Source organism: Pygocentrus nattereri, chromosome 29, assembly GCF_015220715.1.
Source record: "Pygocentrus nattereri isolate fPygNat1 chromosome 29, fPygNat1.pri, whole genome shotgun sequence".
Classification (NCBI taxonomy): Eukaryota; Metazoa; Chordata; class Actinopteri; order Characiformes; family Serrasalmidae; genus Pygocentrus; species Pygocentrus nattereri.
Window position 1 is genome coordinate 11,932,714 of NC_051239.1, and position 14,996 is coordinate 11,947,709.

Consider the following 14,996-nt stretch of genomic DNA (forward strand, 5'->3'; position numbering starts at 1 on the left):
GTGTGAAGAGAGGGAGAAAGAGAGTGTGAGAGAGAGGGAGAAAGAGAGAGAGGGGAAAGAGAGACAGAGAGAGAGAGAACGAGAAAGAGAGAGGGGGGAGAGAGAGAGAGTGTGAGAGACAGAGTGTGTGAGAGAGAGAGAGGGGGGAGAGAGACAGAGAGAGGGAGAAAGAGAGAGGGGGGGAGAGAGAGAGAGGGAGAAAGAGAGAGTGTAAGAGAGAGGGGGGAGAGAGAGAGAGGGAGAAAGGGGGAGAGAGAGAGACAGAGAGAGTGTGAGAGAGAGAGAGAGAAAGAGAATGAGAGGGAGAAAGGGGGAGAGAGAGATAGAGAGAGTGTGAGAGAGGGAGAAAGAGAGACAGAGAGTGTGAAGAGAGGGAGAAAGAGAGAGTGTAAGAGAGAGGGGGGAGAGAGAGAGACAGAGAGAGTGTGAGAGAGAGAGAAAGAGAATGAGAGGGAGAAAGGGGGAGAGAGAGAGATAGAGAGAGGGAGAAAGAGAGACAGAGAGTGTGAAGAGAGGGAGAAAGAGAGAGAGGGGAAAGAGAGACAGAGAGAAAGAGAAAGAGAGAGGGGGGAGAGAGAGAGAGAAAGAGAATGAGGAAGAGAGAGGGGGAGAGAGAGAAAGAGAGAATGAAGGAGAAAGAGAGAGAAAGAGAGAGAGTGTGAGAGAGGGAGAAAGAGAGAGAATGAGAGAGGGGGAGAGAGAGACAGAAAGAGAGAGAGAATGAGAGGGAGAAAGAGAGAGTGTGTGTGTGTGAGAGAGAGAGTGTGAGAGAGAAAGAGAGAATGAGAGAGAGACAGAAAGAGGGAGAGAGAGTGTGAGAGAGAGAGTGAGAGAGGGAGAAAGAGAATGAGAGAGAAAGAGGGGGAGAGAGGGAGAAAGAGAGAGAATGAGAGAGAGAGACAGAAAGAGAGAGAATGAGAGGGAGAAAGAGAGAGAGAGTGTGTGTGTGTGAGAGAGAGAGTGTGAGAGAGGGAGGGAGAGAGAAAGAGAGAATGAGAGAGAGAGACAGAGTCTTGTTTTATGTACCAACCCGGCAAACGCACAACGCGTTCACAACGTTGTCTACTTTCTTACAACGTTGTCGAAAGGTGGAGCTGTTTGCTTTGTCTGAACAAGGCTGTCATTATACCCCCTTATTCAGTAACGTTGCCGTGTAAAGACCTGTTGTCAATTCTGTTGCTAAAACTCCACTGAGTTCCGTTCTCAACACAATGAAACGGCTGAGGATTCCAGGAGGCGTTAATACTGACAACCTTGCCAGATTATCAGCTGGTTTATGAGGAGCCTGGCTGCTTCCTATTTCCCCCATTATATAAAAAACAGTACTGCAAAACAACAGCTGTAAATGGAGCTCAACGGCTAAAAACGAAAAGTTAAAAATAGTTTTTGATCACTTAGTAGAAGGATGTATTTCACTAAAAAAGCATAGAAAACTTACCCATATGTTTCCTTTTTTCTACAGGTTTTGGGTAGTGCTGATGGGTTGGCAAGCGGAGCAGCTCATTGGCTGTCCGCGCTCACTGACATCGTGGTCATGCATCTAGTTTAAAAGTTCTTAAAAATATAACAACTCCTTCATTAACAGTACTTTAACATCTGCATGAATGAGCTGAGCTTAACATCTATAGGCTGAATAGATGGAAATGCATCAGTGCTGGAGACATTACACAAACAAAAACAGTCGATTCAAAACACGATGCAGCTTAATTTGTGTCTAACAGCTAAGAAAATGGTCTTGGGCTATAAAAACAGGGGTAGAAATAGGTAGACTTATATTGTATATTATATACGATTATATGCTTCTTTAATGGTCTAAAACAGCTCGAGGCCCAACTGTACATTTCTGGAAATCATGAAGGCCTACTGGAAAACTCAACTTGCAGTGATGTGTTCAGCAGCAACACTCAGCTTATATAATGTCTGTAGAAAAGCATTGCTAACAGAATGGGGTGCTCTAAAGCAGTTACATGTGAGCCTTTGGTCATCATGTCCACTGCCAAGCATCAGCTTGAGGGGTATAAAGCCCCTTACAAAGCTTGGGCGGTGGAGAAGTGGAGCTGTGTTCTATGCAGTCAATACGTTTGGGATGAGTTGGAGTGTCCAAAATCAGTACATAACCTCACTAATGGATGTATGCAATCAAATCATAGCAGTGTTACAACATCTATTTGAAATCATTTCCAGAGAGGTGGTTAAAGCATGGTGCGGCGTGGGTTTCCTCGGGGTTCTCCGGTTTTCTCCCACAGTCCAAAGACATGCAGTCGGGCCTTTTGGACATGCTAAATTGCCCCTAGGTGTGAGTGAATGTGTCTGTGTGTCTGCCCTGTGATGGACTAGCGACCTGTCCAGTGGCAACCTTTCACCCAGTGACAGCTGGGATAGGCTCCAGGACCCCCCGCGACGTAGAAGATGTGCGTGTGGTTAAAGCATCCAAATAGTTTTGGCAGTCTTTTGAGAAGACTGACGGAGAACCAGTTCCTGATATCATTCCAGGGCAGGCCGACAAACCGTTCACCTGAAAGGTTGCTTTAAGGTCGATCTGTTGCGAGAGTAAACAACACACAATGGTGCAGCATGTTGTGTTACACCTTTACCCACTCGCCTTATTCTTCACTTTCTCATTCAGTCTTCTCTCAGTTTCTGTGACCATCCCACACACAGATCTTCACAAGAAAACTCAGAATACTCTCAGTTACCTTACCTGTCCAGCACAGGCTTTCATTTATACTTTTGAGCATTTTCAATTGGCAGAATTTTAGCTTCAGTACACATTTAATGAAACATTCACTACTGCTGCAATGTTAAGTTTACATTAATGAATGATTCTAATTTGTTAGACCTGTAAAGCTAAGAATAAATAAATAAATAAAAGAGAAAGATTTTTTTTGGATGTGTCAAATGACTGAGAAAGCTACACAGAATTAGAATCAATTAAATTAAATAGAATAGAGTACAAGAGATAATAATATAATAATAATGATGAGCCAACATGAGAGAAGCTAAAGAGATTTGTGAGGTTTGTTGGTTTCATTTTAAGTTTAAAGTGCGAGGTGTCCAGTGTGGTTGATGAGTGCTATGAAATCATCACAACAGGCATGTCCGGTTACACTTGTTTTGAAAGGACCAGAAAGGAGTGGCTGGAAAGTGGCGATTCTAGAAAATGTTTACCATGGGAAGATGTGGCTGTGGAAGAACCAAACCAGAAGGTTAGGGATGATGGAAAGATGGATGCTATGTAGAATTAGATCAGGTAGCTGTCTTCAACTGTCTCTGGAATAATAGTTTTCAATATAGTTTTGAGATGCATGTTTGGCCTAAAACTTTTTTTTTTTGAAGGCATTCATGGTGGAGAGGTTCATGCAGGGCATTGTAAAGCCATGTGTATATAGCCCTTCGATGCTCTGCACAAGTTTAGATATGTACACTCATCTGAACAACTGACTCATGCAGAAATGTCCTTTTAAGTGAAATTCTCTTTAAGTGAAATGCTTCAATAAGGACTGGTAGCAGCTATAGGCAGAATAATGCTCCCTTCGTGACAACTGGTACAACTCAGAGCCTCCTGCCTTTCATCTAAGCGTTCATGCAACTTCAGCTGTTTAAGGTTGGGGGGGGAAATGGATGTTCACAGTAAGCAAGTGCTTGTTTGACTGCTGTGTGCGTATAAAAAGCTCTTAAAAAGCGTTTACATTTGAATTAAAGAGCTGTTTGGTTAGTGCTTCATTTATTTTAAGAGTGGCTGTGGGCGATGGCAGTTCACCATTAATACAGTGCCAAAAAATGACATAAATGCCAGCATAAAATCTTGCGCAGAAGGGCTTAATCTTACATTTATCCAAGTCCCTCTGTAGAGATACCATACACACATAGCATAGCATACACAAACAGAGACTCAAAAGTCTGTTTAAATTCATAAAATACGCTGTTACTTCTTGTTTTATGGGTGCTACCATGTTGAAATGATGTCCTGGGTTAGCAACTCTGACTTTTCTAATGCCAGTTTATCTATGGTGAATGCATGGCTATGAGCTTTTGTACACTTTTTAGGCCCAAGTGCGCCAAAACAAAAACACAATAACTTAATTTACTACCCACCTTATTCAAACACTCCTGATGCTTTGAGTGGCTGATGGACAGAACATCCAGCAAAACATATTGAATGATAAACATGTCCTAACAGTAGAAACGTGGGAATCAAAAATGAAATAACTAATCTTTATTGTTGGGATGCTTGAATGATTGTGTGTTGATGTTAACCTGGAAACAGAGGGGCAGGTTCACAAATCAGGTTTTCTGAGTAAGCTGGACAACTTAAGCCAAACATTGGGAGCTGTCCTGTCTGCTCCTGTCCTACTAGACAGACTTGTTTTTTTTTTGTTTTTGAGAAAGTGAGAAATCCTGTTTTGTGAGAGAAACACTTTAGTCAGAGGACCCTATTCATACCATACACCTATTACTCACACCAATTTCATTTAAACATTTTGATTTTGATAGCACACCAGACACATTTAAAGAGGAATTTCAAAAAAAAATCAGTTTAATTTAACTGTCAAGAGTCATTCAGAGTGGTTTGGTGTGAAATCCTCTGTTTTAGAGAAACGTATAGAGTCAGATTTGTTCACAGTGGTGGTGATAGGAACCAGATGTCTGAAGAGTTTGCCTCTAAAAGCTCCCTCACAGAAAGTTATTACATGAAACGGTTACAGATACTTATAATGCCTAAAGGTTTTTTTTGCAATAGCTTAGAGATTAGAAGATTGAAGATTTTGTCCTTAAACACTTTTTTTTATCTGGTCACGACAGAGTGGTATGTGTAGGGTGTTTAGACAAAATGGTACCCAAAGAAAACATTTTTTCCAGATTTACTGTATTGTACCATCATCAACATTACAAAACATTACAAAGATTACATGAGAAAAACTCACTGGTTGTTTTGGATAGTAAATAAATTGGCTGTATTTGTGTTGTAGACATTGTGACCCTCGGTTCCTATCACCACTACTGTAAAGAAATCTGAGTCTATAAGTTTCTCTTACAAAGGATCATTCCTTGAACACTCAAAGAACCCATCACAACATTAAGGAGCTTGATTTTATACACCAGTTAGCAACAGGTGTGGCTAAAACACCTAAATTCCATACTTAGGAGCGTGTGTTTACATACCTCTGGGTGTTTAATTATTCTAATAATACAGAAGGATTCACCTTCACATTATCGCTCACAGTCTCACTTTTGACAAGCACAGAATAGGCCCTGAAAAATCCAGTCAGAGGCTGGTGAACCCGTACTCAAGTACGTTATTACTGCTTCATTCTAGAGAAACTAAATCAAGTCTTATCAAGAATTGTTCACAGTGTTAGTGAGAGGTACCACAGGTCTGAAGAGTTTAGTGCTCCCTCTCAGAAATTTGCTATATGAAATGATAATGAATGTCCTGCTTCAAGCCTGAGACATATATATATATATATATACATATATATATATATATATATATATATATATATATATATATATATATATATATCCATCCATCCATCCATTTTCTAAGCCGCTTCTCCGTCAGGGTCGCGGAGGGATGCTGGAGCCTATCCCAGCAGTCTTCGGGCGGAAGGCAGGATACACCCTGGACAGGTCGCCAGTCCATCACAGGGCAGACAGACAGACACAGACAGTCACTCACACACTCACACCTGAAACTGAAAAATGTCAAAAATGGAGATACAAGGTTTTGTTCCGACAACAGTGATATATATATATATATATATATATATATATATATATATATAAAACAATGTCTTAGGCTTAAAGACCACTCCCAAGTGTGCAAACAGGTATATAAAATCAAGTACATACTTTAATCTTACAAAGGGTTCTTTGAGTGTTCAAGGAAAAATGTTTTGTTTGATTTTTTTTTTTTCCCCAGGGATGGGCTTATGTAAAAAGACATGTCTTGGTTCACTGGTCATTGGTCAAAATAGTCTTAACTATTTCACACCAAACCTTTCTGAAAGACTTTGTTTACATCTCAACAATTGAATTATGCAAAATAAAAAAATTATCCTCTTTACTTAATGCATAATTTACAGAACTGTAGTGGAACTTCTTATTTCATTCAGCATCTATAAGACTAGAAACAAAAATTTGTTTGGCTCTGTTTTTTTCCCCTTTTTTGAGTTCTTTTGTTGTAAAATAAAAAGTTAAATCTCAAAGTTCAGCAGTGTGACCAATCACAGAACTGTACAGAATCTGTCACTGATAAAACAAACAAAAACTAAGCACAAAAAACTGAGGAGTAACTGTTTTTATACATTTATAAAATGCAACAGTAAAAAGTAGATTACTTTCCTCACAAAAAGTCTTGTCATTTAAAAGTACAAATACATCAAACCTTTAGGCCTACCTGAGAGTAATCTACCTCTGAACAAAATGTAACACAGCAGCCAGTAGGTTGCAGTGAACTTCCTATTTTTCAAAGTTACATTTGCATGCACCTCTCCATGGATCACCACCTTATCGTGGTGGAGGAGTTTGCATGCTTGAATGATCCTAGGAGCTATGTTGTCTGGAGCAAAAGCTCCTGGAAGGGTCTCCCATGGCAAACTGGTCTTATGCACCGAACAGCAGTTCAGAGTACCCAGCCTTCTTAGAGTCCTTGGGAAGGGTGCTTGAAAGTGCTCCTCCTGGAGACTCTATTGTCCTACTGGGGGACTTTAACGCTCACGTGGGCAATGACAGTGAGACCTGGAGGGGTGTGATTGGGAGGAATGGCCTCTCTGATCTGAACCCAAGTGGTGTTCAGTTTTTGGACTTCTGTGCAAACCACAGTTTGTCCATCACAAACACCATGTTTGAACACAAGGATGTCCATAAGTGCACATGGCACCAGGACACCCTAGGCCACAGTTCAATGATTGACTTTGTAGTCGTGTCATCGGACTTGCGGCCATGTGTTTTGGACACTCGGGTAAAGAGAGGAGCTGAGCTGTCAACTGATCACCACCTGGTGGTGAGTTGGATCAGGTGGAGGGGGAAGATGCCGGTCAGACCAGGCAAGCCCAAACGTATAGTGAGGGTTTGCTGGGAACGTCTGGCAGAAGAACCTGTCAGATTGATCTTCAACTCACACCTCCATCAGAACTTTCACCCGATATCGGGGGAGGTGGGGGACATTGACTCAGAATGGGCCATGTTCCGCTCCTCCATTGTTGAAGCGGCTGACTGTAGCTGTGGCCGTAAGGTAATTGGTGCCTGTCAGGGCGGTAATCCTCGAATCCGGTGGTGGACATCCCAGATGAGTCCTACCGGGCATGGTTGGCCTTCGGGACACCAGAAGCAGCTGGCAGGTATCGACAGGCCAAGCGATCTGTGGCTTCAGTCGTCGCCAAGGCAAAAACCCGGGTGTGGGAAGAGTTCGGTGAGGCCTTGGAAAGTGACTTTAAGTCGGCTCCGAAAAGATTCTGGCAAACCGTCAGGCGACTCAGAAGGGGAAAGCAGTGTGCCACTAGTACTGTATATAGTGGAGATGGTGTGCTGCTGACTTCGACTGAAGACGTCATTGGGTGGTGGAAGGAATACTTTGAGGACCTTCTCAATCCCATCGACACGTTCTCTAGTGAGGAGGCAGAGTCTGGGGATATGGGAATAGGCTTGTCCATTACTGAGGCCGAAGTCGCTAAGGTAGTTAAGAAGCTCCTTGATGGCAAGGCTCCAGGGGTGGATGAGATCTGCCCTGAGTTCCTCAAGGCTCTGGATGTTGTGGGGCTGTCTTGGCTGACACGCCTTTTCAACATTGCGTGGACATCGGGGGCAGTGCCACTGGATTGGCAGACTGGGGTGGTGGTGCCTCTTTTTAAAAAAGGGGACCAGAGGGTGTGTTCCAACTACAGGGGAATCACACTCCTCAGCCTCCCTGGTAAGGTCTATGCAGGGGTACTGGAGAAGAGAGTCCGGCTTATAGTCGAACCTCGGATTCAGGAGGAGCAGTGCGGGTTCCGCCCTGGTCGTGGAACACTGGACCAACTCTTCACCCTCTCCAGGATTTTGGAGGGTTCATGGGAGTTTGCCCAACCAGTCCACATGTGCTTTGTGGATCTGGAGAAGGCATTCGACCATGTTCCCCGGGGTATTCTGTGGGAGGTGCTTCGGGAGTACGGGGTACATGGCTCTTTGCTACGAGCCATTCAGGCCCTGTACAAACAAAGCAGGAGTTTGGCTCGCATAGCCGGCAGTAAGTCAGACTCTTTCCCAGTGAAAGTTGGACTCTGTCAGGGCTGCCCTTTGTCACCGATTCTATTCATAATTTTTATGGATAGAATTTCTAGGCGCAGTCAGGGGATGGAGGGTGTCCGGTTTGGTGACCTCAGGGTCACATTGCTGCTGTTTGCAGATGATGTGGTCCTATTGGGGACATCAGGCCGCGAACTTCAGCTTTCACTGGATCGGTTTGCAGCCGAGTGTGAAGCAGTCGGGATGAGAATCAGTACCTCTAAATCCAAGACCATGGTTCTCAGGCGGAAAAGGGCGGAGAGCCCTCTCTGGGTCGGGGATAGGCTCTTGCCTCAAGTGGAGGAGTTAAAGTATCTCGGGGTCTTGTTCACAAGTGATAGTACAAGGGAGCGGGAGATTGACAGGCAGATTGGTGCTGGGTCAGCAGTGATGCGGGCTCTTTACCGGTCTGTTGTGGTAAAGAAAGAGCTGAGCCATAAGGCAAGGCTCTCGATTTACTGGTCGATCTACGTTCCCACCCTCATGAGCTTTGGGTAATGACTGAAAGAATAAGATCGCAAATACAAGCGGCCGAAATGAGTTTCCTCCGCAGGGTGTCTGGACTCTCCCTTAGAGATAGGGTGAGACGTTCGGTCATCCGGGAGGGACTCGGAGTAGAGCCGCTGCTTCTTCACGTCGAGAGGAGCCAGCTGAGGTGGTTTGGGCATCTGGTTAGGATGCCTCCTGGACGCCTCCCTCGGGAGGTGTCACAGGCAAGTCCACCTGGGAGGAGACCCCGGGGAAAACCCAGGACATGCTGGTGTGACTATATGGCCCAGCTGGCCTGGGAGCGCCTCGGAATCCCCCTTGGAGAGCTAGTGGAAGTGGCTGGGGAAAGGGAGGTCTGGGCCTCATTGCTTAGGATGCTGCCCCCGCGACCCGAATCCCGGAGAAGTGGAAGATGATGGATGGATGGATGGATGGATGGATGGATGGATGGATGGATGGATGGATGGATGGATGGATGGATGGATGGATGGACATTTGCATGCAAATATTTGTATAGCCCAAGTCAAATTGCATACATCATTGATATTTTAGTAAAATTAAGTGAACACATCCTCTACAGAGAACACTTCTGCACATATTAATGCATTATTGCGGTTTATTTACTCAACATATTGGAAGAAAACATGAAATGTGGCCTGTGCAAAAGTTATGGCATATTTTTTTATTTAATGTTCCATTTTTTACCACCTTATTTTCACTTAATACAATTTGCCCAGGGATGCACAAACTTTTGCACACAATTGTATCTGAACTGCGACAGTGTGAACACTGATGCCAGTGAAGCGATGAATTGCCCTTTTGTTGTTTTATTGAAAACAAAAATGTAAGAATATCACAAATGATAACTACAAAGTCAAATTGCCTTCAATATATTTAACACAGGGTTACTTAAGAAACCCCAAACACACATAAATAAGAAATCTTAACTGTGCACACAAACAAAAATTAGCAATTGAACTGCCTTAGATTTTTTTTTCTTTTTTTTCTGAAACTCAAACTCATCTTCATCCTTGCATAAAAAACTTCAAACACAAACACTGCTGCATGTACTGTTCTCCTTCAAACACAAATTAATGGCTGTAGATACTTTTTCTCTACTTTTCTAAACACACACGGGGGTCCCATTACATAGCAGTCAATCTTCAAGAGAGCAAGTGTTAAAAAAAAAAAAAAAAAAACAGCAGCGGAGGGGGAGAGAAAAAAAGAACTATTCTCCAGAGACAAACAAAACCATTAATTAAGACGAGCTCTCCGGCATCAATCTCTCCGCCTGTCACCAAATTATCATAATCTGAGAATGTTGGGAGTCTGTAGAGTAAACAGTTAATTTAGGGAGCATTAATCAAAAAGTGGGGCTCGCTCTACCCCTCTCTGCGCTCTGACACTTGCACTTCTTCATCTGTCTGTGCTCTTTACACAGAGCGAGGGCAACTTTTGCACCCCCTTCAGTGCCGAGGTTCACTTTAAAGGACAAATCCACCCGAGTTTGAAATTTCTCAGACAAACTCACAAAGGGTTAGAAATGACCGCTTTATTGATTCGGAAGTGATCTGGTCAGGTTTTCAGCTACCAGTATCAGCCATGCACACGCATGTTGAGAACCAATGATGGATTTTTTTGCCTACCTTAACCCTTTAACCCCTTAAATGGCCAGGGCCCACTGCCCCGAGTTTCATAACACACTTCTATAAGCTAAGAATAGCTCTGCCAGTTTGCATTAAAGTCCCAATAGTAACTGAATAATATGTCTTAGTATGCAGTAAGCCTGGGATTTTAAGGGGTTAAACTGCAAAAAAAATTAGTTAATGTGCTGGATTATATTTACCATTCATCAGATCATATTACTTAAAAGGCAAATTTCCAATAATCTTCCCTTCACATATACTGTCCGTCTTTTGATTTTTCATTACATCACAGTGCACCAGAGGGAGGGGAAAAATAACATTAAACAATAAAGTCACCTCTGACCTCCCACCACACCCACCTATCATCAAGACAAAACGCTCAGACCCTCCATAATACTGCGCCTCATTTAGAAATAATGTCACAGTTTGGAAAAAAACATGATCTGATTTACATTTCAGAAATTCAAGACTGACAATTCTTCAGTTTCTATGTTACTATGAAACTAAAAGTGCTATGCATTCACAGTACTGTGCAAAAGTCAAAGGTCGCCATTCATGCAACCTTTCCAGTCAAAACAGCCATTAAAAACATGTATATAACAGAATTACCCAGAATTCTCAATGACTAAACACAGTCTCAGCTTTTCAGTATTTTGTATGACAATTTGCCTTCATTACAGATTCCACTCTTTCCAGGAGACTCGCTTTCAGTTTCTGAAAGAAATCTGCAGGGATGCTTTTCCGCACCTACAAAGTTCAATACTAGAAGTTGGCTGCACTTTCTGCCTCTCACCAAATACATTGAGGGGCGATCAGTGCATGCTCTGGTGAGCTTAACAGTTCAGCATGGCCAGTTTTTTCATTAAACCTGTGTCACTGCATTCTTAGTAATACATTTAGAGAATTTGGATCAGTGGGTTAACTAACTTCAAATCTACTGTAACGTATGGGAGCGATGATGAGACGGACGCACATGCTGAGAGAAGCAAGATTTATTAAGGGCAAATCCAATATCAGGGTCCAGTCAGTCCAGGGTTAAGGAGCCAACATGGGGAGGTCGGGGTACAGACATGACAAACAGAAATACAGACTAAACACACAACAGAGAACAGAAAATACAACAGAGGCTAGAAGAACAAACAGCAAACAATACCAAACAAAGACCAGGAAAATAACAGGGGAAAACAAAGGGCTTGAATACAAGGAATAACGAGGGCTAACAAGGCTTAGGTGTTTAACACAGGTGGTAACAATCAGGGGCAGGGTCTGGAAACAAGGGGGCAGGACCGGGAAGAAACAAAACAAGGAATCACATGGACAAGACCAAAACAAAACAAAAGCACATGTGGGACTATCATGACACATGAGTGGCCAATCATGACATCTACGCACCCCGATTGGTGTTAGTGGTCACTCACATAAACCACTTAAATGGCCAGGGCCCAGTGGCCGGCCCAACGTTTCACTGTACACTATAACCTAAGTACAGCCCAGCCAGTTTGCATGCTAGAATAATAAACCTCAGGATGTGACAAATCTGGCATTTTAAATGTTTAAACTCTGCAAGTATCATAGCAATACTGTTATTGCATTTCAAGATTTTTTGGAAAGAAAAGGGTTAAATTCTCAAAGAGGCCAAAAGAAAATTCTCCAGTCAGGATCTTTTTTCTGTGGTGTCTAGGCAGCTACAGCCAAGTGAGCTTTCCCATTGTTTAGGACTTTAGGTGCTGAGCTGAAGGGCAAAGGTGTCAAATTAATCACTAACACAATTAGGAATTGACTTCAGCCAATCACGTTTCAATTGAGATGGCAAGGGACCGGTTTCGTGAGAACAAACGTCACTTCAACTGTTCTAGAAGTTGCAATTCAGAAGTTAGAAATGGAAAGCGGCAGCTGCAGCTCTGTGTCAGAGCTCTTTACTGCAGGAGTCAATGTAAAATGGCTAAACTTTATGCTAATATGTCTTTTACACGCTTTAAATACAACAGGCTTTATCCCATAACAAAAATTAGCATTAGTATTAGCATGGCAGTCTCATTTGCAACAGTTTTGGCACTTACTGGCCAAACTGAAGGCCTAGCTCGAATACTCACGCTTCACCTCTAATTCCTTTACATGTGTTCTCTTGTTTAAAAAGGTTTGTGACACAAACAAAACAACAAACAACCATTTTAAGCTTTGTTACATCACGTTGTTTACAAATCAAAATAAATACAACAACAGTGTATTAATTACATTAAGAGGAATTATAAAAAGGCAACATAGCCGATGTTTGAGGTTTTAACAGAGTGCACCTAAATGACAAAAGCTGGTTCATCTGAGTGAAGTTACTATCTAAAATGCTGGTGTGTTAAGTGTAAATGTCAAATTAAGACATTATGATGACATGTCTTGGAACATGTCACATACTGTGTGGATCCCCTCCTTCAGCTCACTGAGTCCTTGTTCCTTTCTCTCTTCTTAATCTTCTCTCTCTCTCTCTCTCTCTCTCTTTCTCTTTCTCTTTCTATTTTTGTTCTCAGCATGGTGGTTTTTGTGTGCCGGAATAAGAGACCACAGTCCTTGTGCTGGCCTGAAAACACTGTGGTTTCATAAGACAATGTCTCATCGTTCAGTTACAGCCAAGTGGAAAAGTTTGAACGCCCCCCACTCAACATAATAATAAATAAACATTAATAAACATTTATGTAGGGTTATGTCAGTTGTTAGGACAAGCTTATGTAGCTGTCATGTAGCCTTATGAGCAGCAACCTACAGTAAAGTGTTACCTTCCTTTCTTAAAGGTTAAGAGTAACTTTTCCCATCTCACGCTACAGCTAATATACAATAAGCTGTACACTTTAAGATGATGGGCAGTAATTTACATTTATGATGCTGACCATGCTGAGCCGATAAAAGGTAAATAGGACTGGGTAAAGTGGACTAAACTGGAAGAAGAAATAAATATAATAAAATAATTATTAAATATATTACTTCAGAAAACAAGAACAACAGGAACATATGGTGTTCAGCTGAAAAAGCAGCTGAAATTACAGTATGTTTTCAAGTAAGTTCCAGAGCACTGACAGGGGAGAGGGAAAAAATGGAAATCAAATCATTTTTGTTACTTCCATAATGCACAGACAGCCTCTGTTGGTTTGGGCTTTTGTGTTTGACTTGCTGTAGAGTTTGAGCAGAAGAGAGCAAGACAGATGGCAAGAGACCATCATCACAGTTTAACTCTCAGATGAAGCTGAATACACAGGTGTGTCTGTGTGAGAGAGACAGGGTTGTGTTTATATATGAATATAAATACAGATGTATATATACTGTATGTGTGTATATGTGTACATATTTTATATATATATATATATATATATATATATATATATAAAGGTTAACAGCACATGCATGCAAACGGTCTCTCCACACACACACACACGTACAGATATATATATATATATATATATATATATATATATACATACAGTGGTGTGAAAAAGTGTTGCCCCCTTCCTCATTTCCTGTTTTTTTGCATGTTTGTCGGAACATCACCAATTTAAACACAGTCAAGGACAACACAAGTAAACACAAAATGCAATTTGTAAATGAAGGTGTTTATTATTAAAGGAGAAAAAAAATCCAAACCATCATGGCCCTGTGTGAAAAAGTGATTGCCCCCTAAACCTAATAACTGGTTGGGCCACCCTTAGCAGCAACAACTGCAACCAAGCGTTTGCGATAACTTGCAATGAGTCTTTTACAGCGTTCTGGAGGAATTTTGGCCCACTCATCTTTGCAGAATTGTTCTAATTCAGTTACATTAGAGGGTTTTCGAGCATGAACGGCCTTTTTAAGGTCATACCACAACATCTCAATAGGATTCAGGCCACTCCAAAGTCTTCATTTTGTTTTTCTTCAGCCATTCAGTGGTGGACTTGCTGGTGTGTTTAGGATCATTGTCCTGCTGCAGAACCCAAGTTCGTTTCAGCTTGAGTTCACGAACAGATGGTCGGACATTCTCCTTCAGGATCTTTTGGTAGACAGCAGAATTCATAGTTCCATTTATCACAGCAAGTCTTCCAGGTCCTGACGCAGCAAAACAGCCCCAGACCATCACACTACCACCACCATATTTTACTGTTGGTATAATGTTCTTTTTCTGAAATGCAGTGTTCCTTTTACGCCAGATGTAATGGGACACACATCTTCCAAAGAGTTCCACTTTTGTCTCATCGGTCCACAGAATGTTTTCCCAAAAGTGTTGGGGATCATCAAGATGTGTTTTGGAAAAATTGAGACGAGCTTTAATGTTCTTTTTGCTCAGCAGTGGTTTTCTTCTTGGAACTCTGCCATGCAGGCCATTTTTGCCCAGTCTTTTTCTGATGGTGGAGGCATGAACGCTGACCTTAACTGAGGCAAGTGAGGCCTGCAGTTCTTTGGACGTTGTTGTGGGGTCTTTTGTGACCTCTTGGATGAGTCGTCGCTGCGCTCTTGGGGTAATTTTGGGCGGCTGGCCACTCCTGGGAAGGTTCACCACTGTTCCATGTCTTCGCCATTTGTGGATAATGGTTCTCACTGTGGTTCGCTGGATTCCCAAAGCTTTGGAAATGGCTT